The 22,299-nt window shown below is 44.3% G+C and overlaps 1 long non-coding RNA gene across 4 annotated transcripts in view; it reads left to right on the top strand.

Annotated features, from left to right (window-relative positions):
* The window catches only part of LOC121005334, a 105,371-nt gene extending 85,240 nt beyond the window's left edge, over positions 1 to 20,131 (top strand). Inside the window, exons 3-8 of one of the 4 annotated variants that reach the window (XR_005779916.1) lie at positions 3,889 to 4,038; positions 4,466 to 4,588; positions 15,754 to 15,895; positions 16,005 to 16,097; positions 17,948 to 18,059; positions 19,233 to 20,131. This is a non-coding gene — a long non-coding RNA (uncharacterized LOC121005334). The remainder of the gene's footprint in view (positions 1 to 3,888; positions 4,039 to 4,465; positions 4,589 to 15,753; positions 15,896 to 16,004; positions 16,098 to 17,947; positions 18,060 to 19,232) is intronic. The other 3 variants (XR_005779917.1, XR_005779915.1, XR_005779918.1) reach the window with 3 other exon arrangements.
* Positions 20,132 to 22,299: the final 2,168 nt, after the last annotated feature.

Below are 22,299 nucleotides of genomic sequence, written 5' to 3'. Positions count from 1 at the left end.
TTACCCCTGAGCAGGGAGATGACAATCCTCACCCTCTGCTCCTCCTTACCAGAGGAGTGGGGACACAAGCAAAAATGGAGTTTGCATGCCTCTCTGAAGCGAACAAAATTCTCACTGCCCCCAGAGAACGTTTCCGGAAGTGAGATCTTTGGCTCGCAACAGACTCCATGAGCCGGAGCAGAGCCCAATGCTTGAAGCTGAGTCATAGATTGACGGAGATCCGCTACTTCCAAAGAAAGACCCTGCATGCGGTCAACCAGGCCAGAAAGCGGATCCATGTCAAAAAAGGACGGTTTTGGTGGATTATAATGTCACGGCTGTATGTGAGCAATAATAGTATACACAGTAAAGGAGCTACTGACCGGACCCAAACTAGGGAGGATAAAGGGTGATCCCTGTCAGACCCTCAAAGCTCTCCCTATTCTGCTAAAGCACATGCCCGGATCCAAATGGCGGAACGAGGCATGCCCATGTACCTAAGACTGATGACCACTGTAACCCCTACAATAGTGGAAGGGGCACGGCCACCGGTGCCCACGGCCACCTCAGATCCAGTCAGAAAATAATCAGGTACACAACAATGTCTGTACACTTAGCTGAAGGTGTTGCAGCCGCAGAGAAGACGGATCCAAGGATAGCTGGCAATATCCGGAGTGCTTGCTGCAGCAGAACACAGGTCCAGTGAACTGATAGCTACAAGTGAAGATACTAAAGCAAGAGCTACAACTGAAATGAGAACTATAATCCACGCCCTACAATAGGAGGAGGGGTGATATAAAGAGAGGGAAATCAAACGCATGAGGAACAGCTGGGAGGAAGGAAACCAAAAGTAAACAGAGCAGTGAGAACTCCTCCCAGCTCTAGTAGTGACATCATCACAGGGGTGGAGAAACAGAGCTGTGAGAACGTCCCAAAGCTCTGGTAGTGACAGCTATGCGATCGCTCATGTGCAGTACAAACCAGAGCCGAGGTGATCTCTTCTCCTGCAGCAGGGTATGTTTGTCCCTCCTGCATTCACTGGGGCTAGAGGTGGCAGTTTGTAAACGTTCCCCTCTGCATCTGGGGATCGTTATTACAGCCCTGTCCCCCCCCCACACACTAGTACACATTCAACACCCCCTGGGAAATATAAATAAATTATTGGCCATCATTATTATGATCATCATCATCATTATTCAGCTATATAAAATCCTTATCTGCCACCAATATATGGATTTATCTAAGCAATATTCATATTGAATATATATTTGAATAATATAGATATCGCTTAGATACAGATAATGCTAATGATATTTTCACACTAGCGGTAGGACGTATCCGACAGGCTGTTCACCCTGTCGGATCCGCCCTGCCGCTATTTGACGGTGCCGCTGGACGGATCCGTTATTGCAATTCATTTCTAGACGGATCCGCACCTGGATCCGTCTACAAATGCTGTCACTTGTCACACTGATCGGCGGATCCAGCAGGCACGCAGCTCCGACGACGGAGCTGCCTTGCGGATCCGGCGTTGCAAAACAACTGAAGGACGGATCCGCCCTTCCGGTCTGCGCATGCGCAGAACATGAAAAATGTGAAAAAGACTGACAGAGGGATCCGTCCATCCACATGACAAGCGGATAGACGGATCCGTCCTTCCGGTCTACGCATGCACAGAACATGAAAACTGTGAAAAAGACTGACAGAGGGATCCGTCCATCCGCATGACAAGCGGATAGACCGATCCGTTATTGCAATGCATTTCTAGATGGATCCGCACCTGGATCCTTCTACAAATGCTGTCACTTGTCACACTGATCGGCGCATCCAGCAGGCACGCAGCTCCGACGACGGAGCTGCCTTGCGGATCCGGCGTTGCAAAACAACTGAAGGACGGATCCGCCCTTCCGGTCTGCGTATGCGCAGAACATGAAAACTGTGAAAAAGACTGCAAGAGGGATCCGTCCATCGACATGGCAAGCGGATAGACGGATCCGTTATTGCAATGCATTTCTAGACGGATCCGCACCTGGATCCGTCTACAAATGCTGTCAGTTGTCACACTGATTGGCGGATCCGGCGGGCAGCTCCGACGATGGAACTGCCTGCCGGATCACACTGACGCTAGTGTGAAAGTACCATAAAAAGTCGAAAATCCAGGACTTTTAGTCAAGTGGCCGCTCGCTGTGCACTGCCGTGCTGCGCCATAGCTCCACCACCGTCCCCTTTATAGTCAATGGGGACAGAGCGGCAGTCCAGCGGCACGGCAAAATAGCGGCTGGCCGGATCCGACAGGGTGAACAGCCTGTTGGATCGATCCTGCCTCTAGTGTGAAAGTAGCCTTAGGCTCCATTCACACATCCGCAAATGGGTCCACATTTGTTCTGCAATTTTGCGGAACGGGTGCGGACCCATTCATTTTCTATGGTGACGGAATTTGGAATTAGTGCAAATACGTCCTCCTTGATATACTGTAATAACAGAAAGAAAATTTTTAGACTAGAAACAAAACCAAACATGAAAGAAATGTATGTAAAATAACATAACTTACACTGTGCAGCTGCAATGTGACAGGAAGATCTTCTGCCCTGTGTGTGTATTTATTTATTTTTATGCAAAGTGCAGAGCAGGGTGAGGGAAAGGTCAGGTTGTTCACGCCCAGAAATATTCATGAGGCAGAGCTCAGGCTTTGTTGTTATACGCCCCCTCAGCATGTACTTCAGCATGTAAACAAAGCTATGACAGGACCATGAAAAGGTGCAAATATGGGTTTTAACTTGATGAAATCAAGCTTAACCAAATTATATGTATATCCTGATGGATTTTAAGTGTTTTTTTTTTTTTTTTATTAACTCGGATAACCCCTTTAAGAGCGTAAAGCCATTACAGGGATTCTGTCGCCTTGTTTTAGCTTATAGAGCTCCGCACATGCACGGCTAGATCGCCACTAGCATGTCCGCAATATACCTGTCCCATAAAGCGGTGTCCTTTTATTGTGTTTAAAAAATGATTTTATAGATATGTAAATTAGCCTGGTAAGATGCCGTACTAACCTTCTTGGTGCCCAGCCAGGCCCCCCTGTGAAGAAGCCCAGCACCGCCTGCGGCCTCCCGAATCTCCTCCTTTCTTCAACAGTTTAGAGGGCTGTAAGCTCGCGATGCGCGAGCTTGCGCATGCGCAGTGCTGGTATAGTGTTCCTTCCCTGTGCTTGGCATCAGCCTCAGGGAAGGAACTGGCTTGCGCGAGCTCGCGCATCGCGAGATTACGGCAATCTGGTGAACGAAAGGAGGAGATTCGGAGGACGCAGGCGGTGCTGGGCTCCTTCACTAGGGGGGCGTGGCTGGGCACCAAGAAGGTAGTACAAGCCCCTTGGGCTCCTTACCAGACTCATTTACATAATCTATCAAATAATTTTTTAAACACAATAAAGGGACACCGCTTTATGGGACAGTGATATTGCGGCGATCTAGCCGTGCATGTCCGCATAAACTATAAGCTAAAACGAAGGTGACAGAATCCTTTAAATAATGTTGGTTGAAACTGCATACCCTCTAATGGGTAAGAGGGGCCTCAAAATTCACCCCCAATAAAAATATCCAATTCTTAGTTCTCAGGGGAAATGAGTTTCAACCAGAGTTGCTAGCGGCTTATTCCCTTTTCCTTATTCAGGGTACATGCACACTTGTTGTATGGGGGATCTGGAGAGATAGCTGTTTGCCTAACAAGCTTTCAGCCAACAGTTATCTGTGTAAGGCCAGCTTTAGAATTATGAATTGAATTCTAAAGGGAATGGGCAACTAGACAGAAAGATTAGCATGGCTGCTGCATTTAAAGTAGATTGGAGAGCAGAAGTTTAGTGAGGAGAATAAGAACATTAAAGGTTATAAATTGTTTTCTGTTTTACTTCAGAAGTATGAGCCAGTGAAGAAGTCCAGAAAGAATGTGATCCCTACTTGGGAACCACATGTGTCAGATGGAAGGAGCAAGACTCATAAAAGAAACAATGAAAGAGAAGATCCTAAATCTCACAACAAGATCATTGGATTGCTCACTGGAGAGGTTAGCACTGCTGGGAATTCTGACTAGTGATGGCCAGTTCGCCATGTTAGCCCGCGAACACATGCGGGCAGCCATCTTAAATCACAAGTCCGGCGATGCACAGGTAAGTCCTTACCTGTGCCTGCGCCGCGAGCCTGTCTGAAACAAATGCGGTCACTGGGAGCAGGCAGTTCCGAGAACAGCCACCGGGGGCCTTCATCGGGCTGCTCTCAGAACTGCCTGCTGACGGTGACCGCATTTATTTCAGACCGGCTCGCGGCGCAGGCACAGGTAAGGGACTTACCTGTGCATCGCCGGACTTGTGATTTAAGATGGCAGGCCGAATGTGTTCGCGGGCGAACACGGCGAACTGGCCATCACTGTCTGTGACATTTAGTAACTCAAAGGGTTGATGTTTGGCTGACCATTGTATAATTGTATGTGTCAGGTTCCTATAAGGTGTCAGGATGTCACTGTCTATTTCTCCTGGAGGAGTGGGAGTATTTAGAGGGACACAAGGATCTCTACAAGGATGTAATTATGGAGAATCACCAAATACTCAAATCATCAGGTAAAGGTAGAATTGCCTTGATTGTAAAGAATAGCGTTGTTTGATAATTCCTGGATTCCTGAGGCTGAAGGGATTAAGGCTATGTTTCACACCAGCGCCTGTATTTCCATTAATTGTGTTCTGTTATTTTACTGACCGATACTCTAGCTGTAACAATTATCTCCACCTAGTTAACTCAGAAATTACATGAGGATATAGGTAATTTAAAACATAACCTTTTACCGAATACTACACTGCTCAAAAAAATAAAGGGAACACAAAAATAACACATCCTAGATCTGAATTAATTAAATATTCTTCTGAAATACTTTGTTCTTTACATAGTTGAATGTGCTGACAACAAAATCACACAAAAATAAAAGAATGGAAATCAAATTTTTCAACCCATGGACGTCTGGATTTGGAGTCACACTCAAAATTAAAGTGGAAAAAACACACTACAGGCTGATCCAACTTTGATGTAATGTCCTTAAAACAAGTCAAAATGAGGCTCAGTAGGGTGTGTGGCCTCCACGTGCCTGTATGACCTGCCTACAACGCAAGTGCATGCTCCTGATGAGGTGGCGGACGGTCTCCTGAGGGATCTCCTCCCAGACCTGGACTAAAGCATCTGCCAACTCCTGGACAGTCTGTGGTGCAACGGAACGTTGGTGGATAGAGCGAGACATGATGTCCCAGATGTGCTCAATTGGATTCAGGTCTGGGGAATGGGCGGGCCAGTCCATAGCATCAATGCCTTCGTCTTGCAGGAACTGCTGACACACTCCAGCCACATGAGGTCTAGCATTGTCTTGCATTAGGAGGAACCCAGGGCCAACCGCACCAGCATATGGTCTCACAAGGGGTCTGAGGATCTCATCTCAGTACCTAATGACAGTCAGGCTACCTCTGGCGAGCACATGGAGGGCTGTGCGGCCCTCCAAAGAAATGCCACCCCACACCATTACTGACCCAATGCCAAACCGGTCATGCTGGAGGATGTTGCAGGCAGCAGAACGTTCTCCACGACGTCTCCAGACTCTGTCACGTCTGTCACATGTGCTCAGGTGTGAACCTGCTTCATCTGTGAAGAGCACAGGGCGCCAGTGGCGAATTTGCCAATCTTGGTGTTCTCTGGCAAATGCCAAACGTCCTGCACGGTGTTGGGCTGTAAGCACAACCCCCACCTGTGGACGTCGGGCCCTATCATATCACCCTCATGTAGTCTGTTTCTGACTGTTTGAGCAGACACATGCACATTTGTGGCCTGCTGGAGGTCATTTTGCAGGGCTCTGGGCAGTGCTCCTCCTGTGCCCTCCTTGCACAAAGGCGGAGTAGCGATCCTGCTGCTGGGTTGTTGCCCTCCTACGGCCTCCTCCACGTCTCCTGATGTACTGGGCCTGTCTCCTGGTAGCGCCTCCATGCTCTGGACACTACGCTGACAGACACAGCAAACCTTCTTGCCACAGCTCGCATTGATGTGCCATCCTGGATAAGCTTCACTACCTGAGCCACTTGTGTGGGTTGTAGACTCTGTCTCATGCTACCACTAGAGTGGAAAGCACCGCCAGCATTCAAAAGTGACCAAAACATCAGCCAGGCAGCATAGGAACTGAGAAGTGGTCTGTTGTCACCCACCTGCAGAACCACTCCTTTATTGGGGGTGTCTTGCTAATTGCCTATAATTTCCACCTGTTGTCTATCCCATTTGCACAACAGCATGTGAAATTCATTGTCACTCAGTGTTGCTTCCTAAGTGGACAGTTTGATTTCACAGAAGTGTGATTGACTTGGAGTACATTGTGTTTTTTAAGTGTTCCCTTTATTTTTTTGAGCAGTGTATATTAAATTATAATGGCCCTTGTAAGTGTGAAATGGTGAAAAAATAAATAAATAATTGAATAGATCTTACCACCTCCTGTCGTAACGATATACTGGTCAGTTCTTGAGGTAGGTAATGTTACACGAGATCCTTCTGTCACATAGTATTCAGAAGACGGTGTCTGCTCGGTTCCATGCAGGGTTTTTCGGGACAAAAACTATCTGTCCCTATTGCCACTCACCCTATATGATGTGGGAGAAGGGGTTATTATTCACTGCCGGCAAAATACAGAGCACCTGCCCCGATAGGTTCCAGATGGGGTTGCATCCCTATAAAATAACCCTCACTCCTGTCCCAACATGGCAGTATATCGTTACGATGGGAGGTGGTAAGATCTAATCAATTATTTATTTATTTTTTTCATTGTTTTTTTCACCCTTACAAGGGCCATTATATTTTAATATAGTACTAGCAGAAGGACCCGGCTTCGCATGGGTATATGTCATCTATTACACTTAATGTTTGTGTGTGTCGTTAAAGATATCAACAGTATCCCCCCATAACAGTGAACTCTCTACAGCTCGCCCAGCCCTTAACCCCTTAAGGACATAGGGACGTACCGGTACGCCCTATTTCCCCGAGTCCTTAAGGACACAGGACGTACCGGTACGTCTCTGACTTAAAATCTGTATTCCGGCGCCCGAGGGGTTAAACGGAACGGGGATTTCGGCTGAAATCCTTCAGCCGGGCATCCTGTGACCAACGCCAGGGGGGGTCATGTGACCCCCCCGTGTCGGCGATCGCAGCAAACCGCAGGTCAATTCAGACCTGCGGTTTGCTGCGCTTTTTGCAGTTTCTGATCCCCGCGGTCCCTGACCGCGGCGATCAGAAACTTAGAGTGGCTAAAATCTATATTTTTCACCCCCCCCCCTGCACCCCTGCATGATTTGATGCCGGCGGGTGGTGCGGGGGGGGGGGGGGTCGCATGCGGGGGGGGCGTTGCGGAGGCGGGCGGTGCGGCAGGCGGGATCGCGATCCCCCGCCCGCCTCCCCATGAATGATCGTTGGCTTCTAGTGGTTATACCAGGGTACCAGCACATTGCTGGCACCCTGGTATAAACGGCTGACATCTGTGCAGATGTCAGCCGTTTAACCCTTTCCATACCGCGGTCCGTACGGACCGCTGTATGGAAAAAGTTAACTGTCATCGGTCAGGGAGCTCCCTCCCTCTCCATCGGGGGGCTGCTGTGCCTTTGCAGCCCCCCGATTGGAGAGGGAGAGAGCCCCCCTCAGCCCCGTGCTTACCCTTCCGGCCCCGTCTGCGAAGTTCTGAGCAGACGGGGGGAGGGTTTCCATGGCAACAGGACGCCTGCTCAGGCGTCCTGCTGTCCATGGTGCTGAACAGATCTATGCTGAAAGCATAGATCTGTTCAGTGTAAGTAAAATACAGTACAGAACAATATATATTGTACTGTACTGTATTATACAGACATCAGACCCACTGGATCTTCAAGAACCAAGCGGGTCTGGGTCAAAAAAATGTAAAAAAAAGGTGAAAAAAGTTAAGATAAAAAAAAATAACATTTATCACTGAATAAAAATTAAAAAAATAAAATAAACTACACATATTAGGTATCGCCGCGTCCGTAACGACCTGATCTATAAAATGGTCATGTTACTTCCTCCCCGCTCGGTGAACGCCATAAAAATAAAAAAAATAAAAACTATGAGAAAATGGAAATTTTGCCCACCTTACTTCCCCAAAAAAGGTAATAAAAGTGATCAAAAAAAGTCGCATGGTACGCCAAAATAGTACCAATCAAACCGTCATCTCATCCCACAAAAAATGAGACCCTACTCAAGATAATCGCCCAAAAGCTGAAAAAACTATGGCTCTTAGACTATGGAAACACTAAACATGATTTTTTTTTTTTGTTTCAAAAAATGAAATCATTGTGTAAAACTTACATAAATAAAAAAAAAGTATACATATTAGGTAATCGCCGCGGCCGTATCGACCGGCTCTATAAAAATATCACATGACCTAACCCCTCAGATGACCACCGTAAAAAAATAAAAATAAAAACAGTGTAAAAAAAAGCCATTTTTTGCCATCTTGCGTCACAAAAGTGTAATAGCAAGCGATCAAAAAGGTCATATGCACCCAAAATAGTGGCCAATCAAACCGTCATCTCATCCCGCAAAAAATGAGACCCTACTCAAGATAATCGCCCAAAAACTGAAAAAACTATGGCTCTTAGACTATGGAGACACTAAAACATTTTTTTGGTTTTAAAAATGAAGTTATTGTATAAAACTTACATAAATAAAAAAAATGTATACATATTAGGTACCGCCGCATCCGTGACAACCTGCTCTATAAAATTACACATGATCTAACCTGTCAGATGAATGTTGTAAATAACAAAAAAAAAAAAACGAGCCAAAAAAGCTATTTCTTGTTACCTTGCTGCACAAAAAGTGTAATATAGAGCAACCAAAAATCATATGTACCCTAAACTAGTACCAACAAAACTGCCACCATATCCCGTAGTTTCTAAAATGGAGTCACTTTTTTGGAGTTTTCCACTCTAGGGGTGCATCAGGGGGGCTTCAAATGGGAACATGGTGTCAAAAAAACAGTCCAGCAAAACCTGCCTTCAAAAACCGTATGGCATTCCTTTCCTTCAGCGCCCTGCCGTGTGCCCGTACAGCGGTTTACGAACACATATGGGGTGTTTCTGTAAACTACAGAATCAGGGCCATAAATATGAGTTTTGTTTGGCTGTTAACCCTTGCTTTGTAACTGAAAAAAAAATATTAAAATGGAAAATCTGCCAAAAAATTTGAAATTTGAAATTGTGTCTCTATTTCCATTAAATCTTGTGCAACACCTAAAGGGTTAACAACGTTTGTAAAATCAGTTTTGAATACCTTGAAGGGTGTAGTTTCTTAGATGGGGTCACTTTTATGGAGTTTCTACTCTAGGGGTGCATCAGGGGGGCTTCAAATGGGACATGGTGTCAAAAAAACAGTCCAGCAAAATCAGCCTTCCAAAAACCAAACGGCGCACCTTTCACTCTGCGCCCCGCTGTGTGGCCGTACAGTAGTTTACGGCCAACATATGGGGTGTTTATGTAAACAGCAGAGTCAGGGCAATAAAGATACAGTCTTGTTTGGCTGTTAACCCTTGCTTTGTTAGTGGAAAAAATGGGTTAAAATTGAAAATTAGGCAAAAAAATGAAATTCTCAAATTTCATCCCCATTTGCCAATAACTCTTGTGCAACACCTAAAGGGTTAACGACGTATGTAAAATCAGTTTTGAATACCTTGAGGGGTGTAGTTTCTTAGATGGGGTCACTTTTAGGGAGTTTCTCCTCTAGGGGTGCATCAGGGGGCTTCAAATGGGACATGGTGTCAAAAAACCAGTCCATAAAAATCAGCCCTCCAAAAACAAAACGGCGCACCTTTCACTCTACGCCCTACTGTGTGCCCGTACAGTAGTTTACGGCCACATATGGGGTGTTTCTGTAAACGGCAGAGTCAGGGCAATAAAGATACAATCTTGTTTGGCTGTTAACCCTTGCTTTGTTAGTGGAAAAAATGTGTTAAAATGAAAAATTTGACAAAAAATTAAATTCTCAAATTTCCTCCCCATTTGCCAATAACTCTTGTGCAACACCTAAAGGGTTAATAATGTATGCAAAATCAGTTTTGAATACCTTGAGGGGTGTAGTTTCTTAGATGGGGTCATTTTTGGGTGGTTTCTATTATGTAAGCCTCGCAAATCGACTTCAGACCTGAACTGGTCCCTAAAAAATTGAGTTTTTGTAAATTTCTGAAAAATTTCAAGATTTGCTTCTAAACTTCTAAGCCTTATAACATCCCCAAAAAATAAAATATCATTCCCAAAACAATTCAAACATGAAGTAGACATATGGGGAATGTAAAGTCATCACAATTTTTTGGGGAAATTACTATGTATTACAGAAGTAGAGAAACTGAAACTTTGAAATTTGCAAATTTTTCCAAATTTTGGTAAATTAGGTATTTTTTTGTGCAAAAAAAAAATAATTTTTTTGACTTCAATTTACCAGTGTCATGAAGTACAATATATGACGAAAAAACAATCTCAGAACGGGCGTGGATAAGTCAAAGCGTTTTAAAGTTATTAGCACTTAAAGTGACACTGGTCAGATTTCCAAAAAATGGCCTGGTCCTTAAGGTGAAAATGAGCCCGGTCCTTAAGGGGTTAACACTGACCCCCCGACAGTGCCGAGCTTTTTTAAAATGGGATCTCCACAGCAGCCCATCCCCTTAACTTTGACCTTCACAGCAGCCCGCCCCTTTAACAGGGAGTTTCACAGCACCCCACTCCCTTGACAGTGACCTCCTCAGAGGCCCGCCCCCTTAACAGTGACCTCTACAGCATCCCGCCCCTTAACACCGAACTCCATAGGGGACCATCCCCTTATCTGTGTCCTCCACTGTTCCCTGCCCCCATAACCGAGACCTTCACAGCACCAGTACCTTTAACAGTGACCTCAACAGTACCCCGCTCCCTTAACAGTGACCTCACAGTACCCTGCTGCCTTAACAGTGACCTCACAGTACCCTGCTGCCTTAACAGTGACCTCCACAGCAGCTGCTTCTTTAATAGTGGCCCCTGCCCCCTTAACAGTGACCTCCACAGTGCCCTGCCCGCTTAACAGTAACCTCCACAGTGAACGCCCCTTTAACAGTGACCTCCACAGCAGCTTCCCCTTTAATAGTGGCCCCTGCCCCCTTTACAGTGACCTCCACAGTGCCCGCCCCATTAACATTGACCTCCACAGCAGCTGCCCTTTTAATAGTGGCCCCTGCCAACTTAGCAGTGTCCTCCACAGCACCCTGCCCCTTTAAATAGTGGCCCCTGCCCCCTTAACAGTGACCTCCACAGTGAACGCCCCTTTAACCGTGACCTCCACAGTGCCTGCCCCTGTAACAGTGACCTCCACAGCAGCCTGCCCCCTTAACAGTGACCTCCACAGCAGCTACCCCTTCAATAGTGGCCCCTGCCCCCTTAACAGTGAAATCCACAGTGCCCGTCACTTTTAAAGTGACCTCCATAGTGACCCCTGCCCCATTAACAGTGACCTCCACAGCAGCTGCCCCTTTAATTGTGGCCCCTGCCAACTTAACAGTGTCCTTTTTTTCACAGCGCCCTGCCCCTTTTTTATAGTGACCCCTGCCCTTCAGTGCACCCTGTCCCTTTAAGGCTAGGGGCTACATGACAACATGTGTCGCGTGACATTTTGTCGTACCAATGTCGCGCAACAATTTTTATAATGATAGGCTATGGTGGTCACACTGTGGACAGCGACACGGCAGTCCGCAAAAAATCCATCCAAGATGGATGCATGTAGCAGTTAGTTGTAGTTGTTGCCCTATGTGTCGTGCAGCCCTAGCCTAAAGCTGAGCTACCGCAGTGAAGAGAAATGGCTGGGTTGTTATGGAAACCTAAAGTAAAACTGTGTTGTATGTGGAGACTAAGGAACTGCGAGCTTCTATTGGCTGATAAGGGACATGTGACCGTGTGTATGGCAGTTGGGATATGAGAGAAAGACTTGCAGGCTTGTATGGCTAATGCAAGGGCATTTTTGGGGAATATCTCAGGAACGGTACGTCCTAGCGAGCTGCGACCCCCACAAGATTTATTTCCAGGTATGCAAGGGATGTATATACCAAGTTTCGTGAAATCGATGGTTGCATTTTTGAGTAATTGGGAACTATATATATAGATATATATACATACATACAGGGAGTGCAGAATTATTAGGCCCAAGTTTGTATTTTTGAGGAATCATTTTTATTATTGAACAACAACCATGTTCTCAATGAACCCAAAAACTCATTATTATCAAAGCTGAATTTTTTGGAAGTAGTTTTAGTTTGTTTTTAGTTTTAGCTATTTTAGGGGGATATCTGTGTGTGCAGGTGACTATTACTGTGCATAATTATTAGCAACTTAACAAAAAACAAATATATACCCATTTCAATTATTTATTTTTACCAGTGAAACCAATATAACATCTCAACATTCACAAATATACATTTCTGACATTCAAAAACAAAACAAAAACAAATCAGTGACCAATATAGCCACCTTTCTTTGCAAGGACACTCAAAGCCTGCCAGCCATGGATTCTGTCAGTGTTTGATCTGTTCACCATCAACATTGCGTGCAGCAGCAACCACAGCCTCCCAGACACTGTTCAGAGAGGTGTACTGTTTTCCCTCTTGTAAATCTCACATTTGATGATGGACCACAGGTTCTCAATGGGGTTCAGATCAGGTGAACAAGGAGGCCATGTCATTAGATTTTCTTCTTTTATACCCTTTCTTGCCAGCCACGCTGTGGAGTACTGGGACGCGTGTGATGGAGCATTGTCCTGCATGAAAATCATGTTTTTTCTTGAAGGAAGCAGACTTCTTCCTGTACCACCTGCTTGAAGAAGGTGTCTTCAGAAACTGGCAGTAGGACTGGGAGTTGAGCTTGACTCCATCCTCAACCCGAAAAGGCCCACAAGGCTCATCTTTGATGATACCAGCCCAAACCAGTACTCCACCTCCACCTTGCTGGCGTTCTGAGTCGGACTGGAGCTCTCTGCCCTTTACCAATCCAGCCACAGGCCATCCATCTGGCCCATCAAGACCTCACTCTCATTCATCAGTCCATAAAACCTTAGAAAAATCAGTCTTGAGATATTTCTTGGCCCAGTCTTGACGTTTCAGCTTGTGTGTCTTGTTCAGTGGTGGTCGTCTTTCAGCCTTTCTTACCTTGGCCATGTCTCTGAGTATTGCAACCCTTGTGCTTTGGGCACCTTCCAGTGATGTTGCAGCTCTGAAATATGGCCAAACTGGTGGCAAGTGGCATCTTGGCAGCTGCACGCTTGACTTTCTCAGTTCAATGGGCAGTTATTTTGCGCCTTGGTTTTTCCACACGCTTCTTGCGACCTGTTGACTATTTTGAATGAAACGCTTGATTGTTCGATGATCACGCTTCAGAAGCTTTGCAATTTTAAGAGTGCTGCATCCCTCTGCAAGATATCTCACTATTTTTGACTTTTCTGAGCCTGTCAAGTCCTTCATTTGACCCCATTTTGCCAAAGGAAAGGAAGTTGCCTAATAATTATGCACACCTAATATAGGGTGTTGATGTCATTAGACCACACCCCTTCTCATTACAGAGATGCACATCACCTAATATGCTTAATTGGTAGTAGGCTTTCGAGCCTATACAGCTTGGAGTAAGACAACATGCATAAAGAGGATGATGTGGTCAAAATACTCATTTGCCTAATAATTCTGCACGCAGTGTATATACGTCCTCCTTTATATATCTAGATTTTGTAAAAGTTATGTTTTAAATTACCAAAATCCTCATGTAATTTCTCTGTTATGTTTACTGAACCACAGTTCTGTCAATGATGGACATGATTGGTGCTTGACGTAACCCTTTTGATGTACAAACCGGATTCCAAAAAAGTTGGGACACTAAACAAATTGTGAATAAAAACTGAATGCAATGATGTGGAGATGGCAAATGTCAATATTTTATTTGTAATAGAACGTAGATGACAGATCAAACATTTAATCCGAGTAAATGTATCATTTTAAAGGAAAAATACGTTGATTCCAATTTTCACGGTGTCAACAAATCCCAAAAAAGTTGGGACAAGTAGCAATAAGAGGCTGGAAAAAGTAAATTTGAGCATAACGAAGAGCTGGAAGACCAATTAACACTAATTAGGTCAATTGGCAACATGATTGGGTATAAAAAGAGCTTCTCAGAGTGGCAGTGTCTCTCAGAAGCCAAGATGGGTAGGGGATCACCAATTCCCACAATGTTGCGCAGAAAGATAGTAGAGCAATATCAGAAAGGTGTTACCCAGCGAAAAATTGCAAAGACTTTGCATCTATCATCATCAACTGTGCATAACATCATGTGCGTAAGGGTCAAGGCCGTAAAACCATACTGGATGCCCGTGATCTCCGGGCCCTTAAACGACACTGCACCACAAACAGGAATGCTACTGTAAAGGAAATCACAGAATGGGCTCAGGAATACTTCCAGAAACCATTGTCAGTGAACACAATCCACCGTGCCATCTGCCGTTGCCAGCTGAAACTTTACAGTGCAAAGAAGAAGCCATTTCTAAGCAAGATCCACAAGCTCAGGCGTTTTCACTGGGCCTGGGATCATTTAAAATGGAGTGTGGCAAAATGGAAGACTGTTCTGTGGTCAGACGAGTCACGATTCAAAGTTCTTTTTGAAATCTGGGACGCCATGTCATCCGGACCAAAGAGGACAAGGACAACCCAAGTTGTTATCAACGCTCAGTTCAGAAGCCTGCATCTCTGATGGTATGGGGTTGCATGAGTGCGTGTGGCAGTGGGCAGCTTGCATGTCTGGAAAGGCACCATCATTGCAGAAATATATAGTCAGATTCTAAACAACATATGCTCCCATCCAGACGTCATCTCTTTCAGGAAGACCCTGCATTTTTCAACAAGATAATGCCAGACCACATTCTGCATCAATCACAACATCATGCTGCGTAGGAGAAGGATCCGGGTACTGAAATGGCCAGTCTGCAGTCCAGATCTTTCACCTATAGAGAACATTTGGCGCATCATAAAGAGGAAGGTGCAACAAAGAAGGCCCCAAGACGATTGAACAGTTAGAGGCCTGTATTAGGCAAGAATGGGAGAGCATTCCTATTTCTAAACTTGAGAAACTGGTCTCCTCGGTCCCCAGACGTCTGTTGAGTGTTGTAAGAAGAGGAGATGCCACACAGTGGTGGAAAATGGCCTTGTCCCAACTTTTGGGGATTTGTTGACACCATGAAATTCAGATTCAACATATTTTTCCCTTAAAATGGTAAATTTTCTCAGTTTAAACTTTTGTTCCGTGATTTATGTTCTATTCAGAATAAAATATTAGAAGTTGGCACCTCACATCATTGCATTCAGTTTTTATTCACGATTTGTATAGTGTCCCAACTTTTTGGAATCTGGTTTGTAATTGACTATAAGGCCTCTTGCAGACGAGCGTGTGCGCATTAGGTCCGGATGCGTTCAGTAAAAAATGCGTTATGTGTGAAAACCAATGCTCATGTACACAGACCCATTGAAATGAATGGGTCCAGATTCAGTGCGGGCGCAATATGTCGCATCACGCATTGCACCCTGTGTGGAATACTCGCTCGTGTGAAAGGGGCCTAACAGAATCTGTTGGGCTTTCATAATGCAACCCAGCTTTTTGTCCTACTTTTTTTAATTTAATTTACAACAGAGAACCTAACAGAGCCTTCTTCGCAGATGTGAACATGGCCATATGCATGACATTTTGGTGGCATTGCCTGATAATCTAATGTATAGGTGGGCCTCTAGCATTGTCCTCCAGTGTCTGCCTTCAGGGGGTAAGAGTGACTGGGCACATTGGATACTCTTCTTTTAGCAGGTAAGCTGCTTCTAGTGGAGCCTAGCAGCAACGTGTTGGCCTCCCTGCATTAAAATTAGCATATACACTCTGTACATTTTAATTCAGTTTTGTCTGTGGTTTCCAGTAGATGATCAAGTTCCAGTAATCCACCTGAGAAATTTCCAAGTCCTAATTTTCACATTCATCCCATGGGAAATTCTGTGTCCACCATGATAATCAGGTACAACTCAGACCTCACCAATACTAAGGATCAAACTGGTGTTAAAGTGGTTGTCGCAAGATGTACAGTCGTGGCAAAAGTTTTGAGATGACAAAAATATTAGTTTTCACAAAGTTTGCTGCTAAACTGCTTTTAGATTTTTGTTTCAGTTGTTTCTGTGATGTAAGTCAAATATAATTACACGCACTTCATACGTTCAAAGGCTTTTATCGACAATTACATGACATTTATGCAAAGAGTCAGTATTTGCAGTGTTTGGCCCTTCTTTTTCAGCACCTCTGCAATTCGACTGGCATGCTCTCAATCAACTTCTGGGCCAATTCCTGACTGATAGCACCCATTCTTTAATAATCACTTCTTGGAGTTTGTCAGAATTAGTGGGTTTTTTTTTTTGTCCACCCGCCTCTTAAGGATTGACCACAAGTTCTCAATGGGATTAAGATTCTGGGAGTTTCCAGGCCATGGACCCAAAATGTCAACGTTTGGTCCCGAGCCACTTAGTTATCACTTTGCCCTTATGGCACGGTTGCTCCATCGTGCTGGAAAATGCATTGTTCTTCACCAAACTGTTGTTGGATTGTTGGAAGAAGTTGCTGTTGGAGGGTGTTTTGGTACCATTCTTTATTCATGGCTGTGTTTTTGGGCCAAAATTGTGAGTGAGCCCACTCCCATGGGATGAGAAGCAACCCCCAAACATGATGGTCTCAGGATGCTTTACTGTTACACAGGGACAAAATGTAGCGCTCACCTTTTCTTCTCCGGACAGCCTTTTTCCCCAGGATGCCCCAAACATCGGAAGAGGCTTCATGGAGAATATGACTTTGCCCCAGTCCTCAGCAGTCCATTCACCATACTTTCTGCAGAAGATCAATCTGTCCCTGATGATTTTTGGAGTGAGAAGTGGCTTCTTTGCTTGGCCTTCTTGACACCAGGCATTTTCAAAGTCTTCGCCTCACTGGGCGTGCAGATGCGCTCACACCTGCCTGCTGCCATTCCTGAGCAAGCTCTGCACTGGTGGCCCTCCGATCCCGCAGCTGAATCCTCTTTAGGAGACGATCCTGGCGCTTGCTGGACTTTCTTGGACGCCCTGAAGCCTTCTTAACAAGAATTGAACCTCTTTCCTTGAAGTTCTTGATGATCCTATAAATTGTTGATTGAGGTGCAATCTTAGTAGCCACAATATCCTTGCCTGTGAAGCCATTTTTATGCAACGCAATGATGGCTGCACGCGTTTCTTTGCAGGTCACCATGGTTAACAATGGAAGAACAATGCTTTCAAGCATCACCCTCCTTTTAACATGTCAAGTCGGCCATTTTAACCCAATCAGCCTGACATAATGATCTCCAGCCTTGTGCTCGTCAACATTCTCACCTGAGTTAACAAGACGATTACTGAAATGATCTCAGCAGGTCCTTTAATGACAACAATGAAATGCAGTGGAAAGGTTTTTTTTGGGATTAAGTTAATTTTCATGGCAAAGAAGGACTATGCAATTCATCTGATCACTCTTCATAACATTCTGGAGTATATGCAAAATGCTATTATAAAAACTTAAGCAGCAACTTTTCCAATTTCCAATATTTATGTAATTCTCAAAACATTTGGCCACGACTGTATACTTTTTTCTTATCCCTATAGGGGTAAGTATCTGAGGTTTCGACTGCTGAGACCTGTACCCATCACGAGATTGGGGTCTTGTGTGTCGCCTTTATCAATGGAGTGGTGGCCAAGAATGAACTGCTGCTCCATTCTTCTCTATGAAACTGGCAGAGATAACTGAGTACTGTAAATCTTGGGACAACCCCTTTTAAGTAAGGTATAAGTTTTATATGGATATACCGTTATTTAGGATGAAGAATCCATCCGGATTAAAGTTGAGGAAATTCATGAAGAGGAAGCAACATATGTAATGCATGAACAGAAGTATGAGGAGGAGGAACATCCTACTTGTATTAAGACAGGTGAGTAATATCCTCAAACTACAGTGAACCATATATTCCACTTGTTCATTAATTAGAACAGTCTGCTGCTCTACAACATCTCAACAGCAACTGCTCAGTAAGGAGTCGGTGTTAATTTTGTTACCAGGGAAGGGGCGCATTTAATTGATGCTGGTGGTCAGTCATGTCTGCGGTCTGTCCCCGCCACTGCCCCACTTTCCCCTGCAGGCATGGACGACACTTCACTCACTATGTTCTTCAGCCACATCCGTTTTAGCCTTTGGCCTACATGCTCCTTACTCTGTCTTCCTGCTCTGGTTCCATAGGGTGCACTCACTCTCGACCTCTTAAAAGGCAAGCGTGCACGTCAACATCCTTCCCCAACCAATGGCTAGGCTTTCCTTGGTATTTAAGGCACCCTCTTCAGGTTCTCTGGTGACCAGCAAAGGTGTTTGGAAGTTCTAGTGTTTCTACCATATTCCTGTGATTTACCTGTGTTACTCCTACGTTATCTATGCCTGTGTTCCTGTCCATGCTCCAGTCTAGTCAGCCTGCCTTGTCTGTGCCTTTGTCAATATCCTGCCTGCCCTCCTGTTCCATGTCCGTTCTTATCGACTTGTGTTGCTGTCCAGATCTCAGTACCTGCCCCTTGTCTTGGTGCCTGTTCAGACTGTATTGTCCAATGCTTGCACTGGAGTCTCTGACCCACTTGGGTCAGCTGCAACTACACAGGAATTATTCCTGGAGATAGCGGTCTGGTTTCTCCCCAGCAGCAAAGTCCAGATCCCTATACAGGGGTTAAAGGGTGAATACCAGAGGAGTACCAGAACAAAGCCCTTAGGGAGAGCCCAAACGCAAACCCGTTAGATGGCACAGTGAGTCCACACTAACTGCCCATCACAGTCAGATCACCATGGAAAACTGACGTGAACGACGGCTATGCAGAGAGCCAGCTGTTTGGGCCATGGCGCTCCAGTGAGCACAGCATCCCTTTCATTGTTTACTAGGCACAGTTCCGTACTTTGAGTAGAAGCTGTGCATTATATTACAGCTTCATACTATGAGTTGTAATACTAGGCACAGTCCCTACTAAAATTACATAACTGTGCTGGGTCAACAATAAAGGGCTTCTGGATCTAATATAGATAGCCTATTTTTGGAGTTTATTCTGAATTACATTTGTTTCCTTTTCAGCAGAAACACACGGGAACGGTAATAGTTTGGCTGGACATCTCATTCTATATCCAGATTGTAAAGGTGGAGACAGAAACATCATAGGACATCTTCCAGGAGAAAACTCTGTTATGCTGAATATACACCCCGCCCTTCATGGCTTAGATCAATCCTATAACCCCACCATAATTGGAGGTTATCCCTCTGATTTATCACATATTATTGAGCACAGTTCACCTCATCTCAGTGATAATATATACACAGATTCAGATTCTCAAAAGTATTTTACTTTGATAAATGACCCTGCAGTGAAACAGTTTTCATCTTCTGAATATGGAAATCAGTTTAAGTTCAAATGTATCTTTCCAAACATTCCGAGGATTCACAGAGTGGACAAACCATTTCCGTGCTATGAATCCGGTCGAGGTTTGCACAGAAATCTAATCTCATGAATCATCCCTAAAACGCATTTCATACAGGGGAGCACAGCATTTGAATGTTCTCAATGTGGGAAAAGGTTTACCAAGAAGTCCAATCTCCTCGAACATCTTCGCGTTCACACAGGGGAGAAACCATTTCCATGTTCTGAATGTGGGAAATGTTTCAAGAATAAATTCATCTGGTGGAGCATCGGAGAACTCACACAGGGGAGAAGCCATTTCCATGTTCTGAGTGTGGAAAAGGTTTCACAAACAAGTCCAGGCTTCTTGAACATCTCGAATCCACACGGGTGAGAAGCCGTTTTCTTGTTCACAGTGTGGCAAGTCATTCACAAAGAAATCAAACCTGGTTATACATCAGAGAAGGTCAACGTCACTTATGACGACAGAAGCATCTTTTGCTGCATATGTAAACATATTTCTTTATGAATTTGGCCAATAAAATAGCAAAATTCGATAAAGGAAAAATAGGAAATCTTATACAATGATTATTATTATTATTATCATTATTGCTTCTTCCCAAGCAATATACCCTTTGTGTGACAAAGGGGGCGCACATAGAAAAATCACATCTGCATATGAAGCTTGTTGAACATCTATTTTGAAAATCATGGGCACTAAAGTTTTTTTTTGTTTTCATCAACACCCTTTAAAGTGTAACTACCATTTATTTTAATTTTTTTTAATTTTTATGTTTATGGACAGGGAACATTTTTCTAATATACTTTATTTAGAGAAAACAATTTATTTATGGTAGAAAACTTGGTTTGAAATGTCCCTTAGCAGCGCTTCTCTCAAATGAACGATACATCTTCCATCAGCATAGTACTGTGTTGACTAGTGAGACAAGCTGTAGCTGGGAGCTGTGGGCAATCGCCTGCACTGCTCTCTCACAGCCTGGTGGGGACAGGAGCCCTATTGGGTTATACAAGATTAGAAAAACCTATTTTAGAGGTACTGTAGCATTTGTTGCTTTATTAGGCAGTTTCCATTCTTTGTAGTGTGCTTTCTGCTAGATTTTACAACATGGCTGAGGAGAATTGTGTGCATTCAGGTACCAAGAGCATTAGGGAGGTCAAAAACTGATGTTTGGCAGTATGGATGGTCACACTCTAAATCAGGGATGTCAATCCCGTGACTCTCCAGCTGTTGCAAAACTACAACTCACAGCATACCCTAATAGCTGTAGGCTGTCTGAGCATGATGGAAGTTGCAGTTTTGCAACAGCTGAAGGGCTACAAGTTTTAAATATTTGCCTTAAAGCAGCACTCATATTTAATGTTTATATATTAATATTTTAAGGAGTTGACTTCAGACTTCTGTGGAGTCTAGTGACATTTATCCACACCAAACCATGTTTTATCATTTGGCCTTTTAAGGAAGGGCCTTCTTTAAACAGTTGACACAAGGATAAAACCTCACTGGTCTATAGGATGCGGTATCCCTTCACATAAAGGGATGCTTTTATCAATTTTCTTTTTAAAATATCATCATGCAAGATGTGACTATTACATGTATTTAGCCATATTGACCCCTGATAGATGTGAATATTACTTATATTACAGGGTTTTTGCTATTGTTTTGTTATTTCCTTTATTGGTGCTTCATCTTCCTCCCTGTCTGTATTCTTATCATGGCAGAGAGGATATCTTCACTCCCACAGGCTGGCCAGGCATTTTGACCACAGAGGAGTGACACCTCTACTATTTGTACTGGCTCAGTGGCGTACATAGAGACGTAAGGGCCCCATAAGCAAGGATCAAACTAGGCCCCCCACATAGGACATAAGGATTTCTGCCTAGACCCTTTTCAATGACCCTTCCTCATTTGCTAAAAGTTGTTCCTTTAGAGTCCTGACCAAGTTTTCACCTCAGTAGAAGAGAAGATAATCCAAATCTAAGACTGGGCCCCCTCTTGCCCTGGGCCCCATAGCAGTCGCATGGTCTGCCGCTATGGTAGTTACGCCCCTGTACTGGCTATGTATGCCCTGCCATTCCTCCCGGTGTAGACTGTCAGTTCTGTTTTCCTGCAGCTCAGCAGCTCCTACTTCCATCCCCTGCTCCACTCAGCTGTCTGTACTAGTGGGGAGTAAACTTTCCATTTTTCTATAAAGCGGTTTTATCCTTGTGTCAACTGTTTAAAGAAGGCCCTTCCTTAAAAGGCCAAATGATAAAACATGGTTTGGTGTGGATAAATGTCACTAGACTCCACAGAAGTCTGAAGTCAACTCCATAAAATATTAATATATAAACATTAAATATGAGTGCTGCTTTAAAGCAAATATTTAAAACTTGTAGCCCTTCAGCTGTTGCAAAACTGCAACTTCCATCATGCTCAGACAGCCTACAGCTATTAGGGTATGCTGTGAGTTGTAGTTTTGCAACAGCTGGAGAGTCACGGGATTGACATCCCTGATTTAGAGTGTGACCATCACAGTACATAGAAGCTGCAGGTAATTATTTTTGTCCACTCCTTTGCATTGTAATGGTATCAATACTGCTGCTGGTTTCTGTCATAATAGCCGGCTTTGGAGATAAATCCGATCCTGGTCATTTAACCTCTCAGATGAGACGGTCAATGCTGATAGCTAAATCTAAGTGTGTTACAGAGAGAGGGTCTCCCTTTGTGTCCCATCGTTCATCCTGCAA

The sequence above is a fragment of the Bufo bufo genome, chromosome 6 (genome assembly GCF_905171765.1).
Source record: "Bufo bufo chromosome 6, aBufBuf1.1, whole genome shotgun sequence".
In the NCBI taxonomy this organism is placed as follows: Eukaryota; Metazoa; Chordata; class Amphibia; order Anura; family Bufonidae; genus Bufo; species Bufo bufo.
This window is presented reverse-complemented; position numbering and strand designations above follow the sequence as displayed.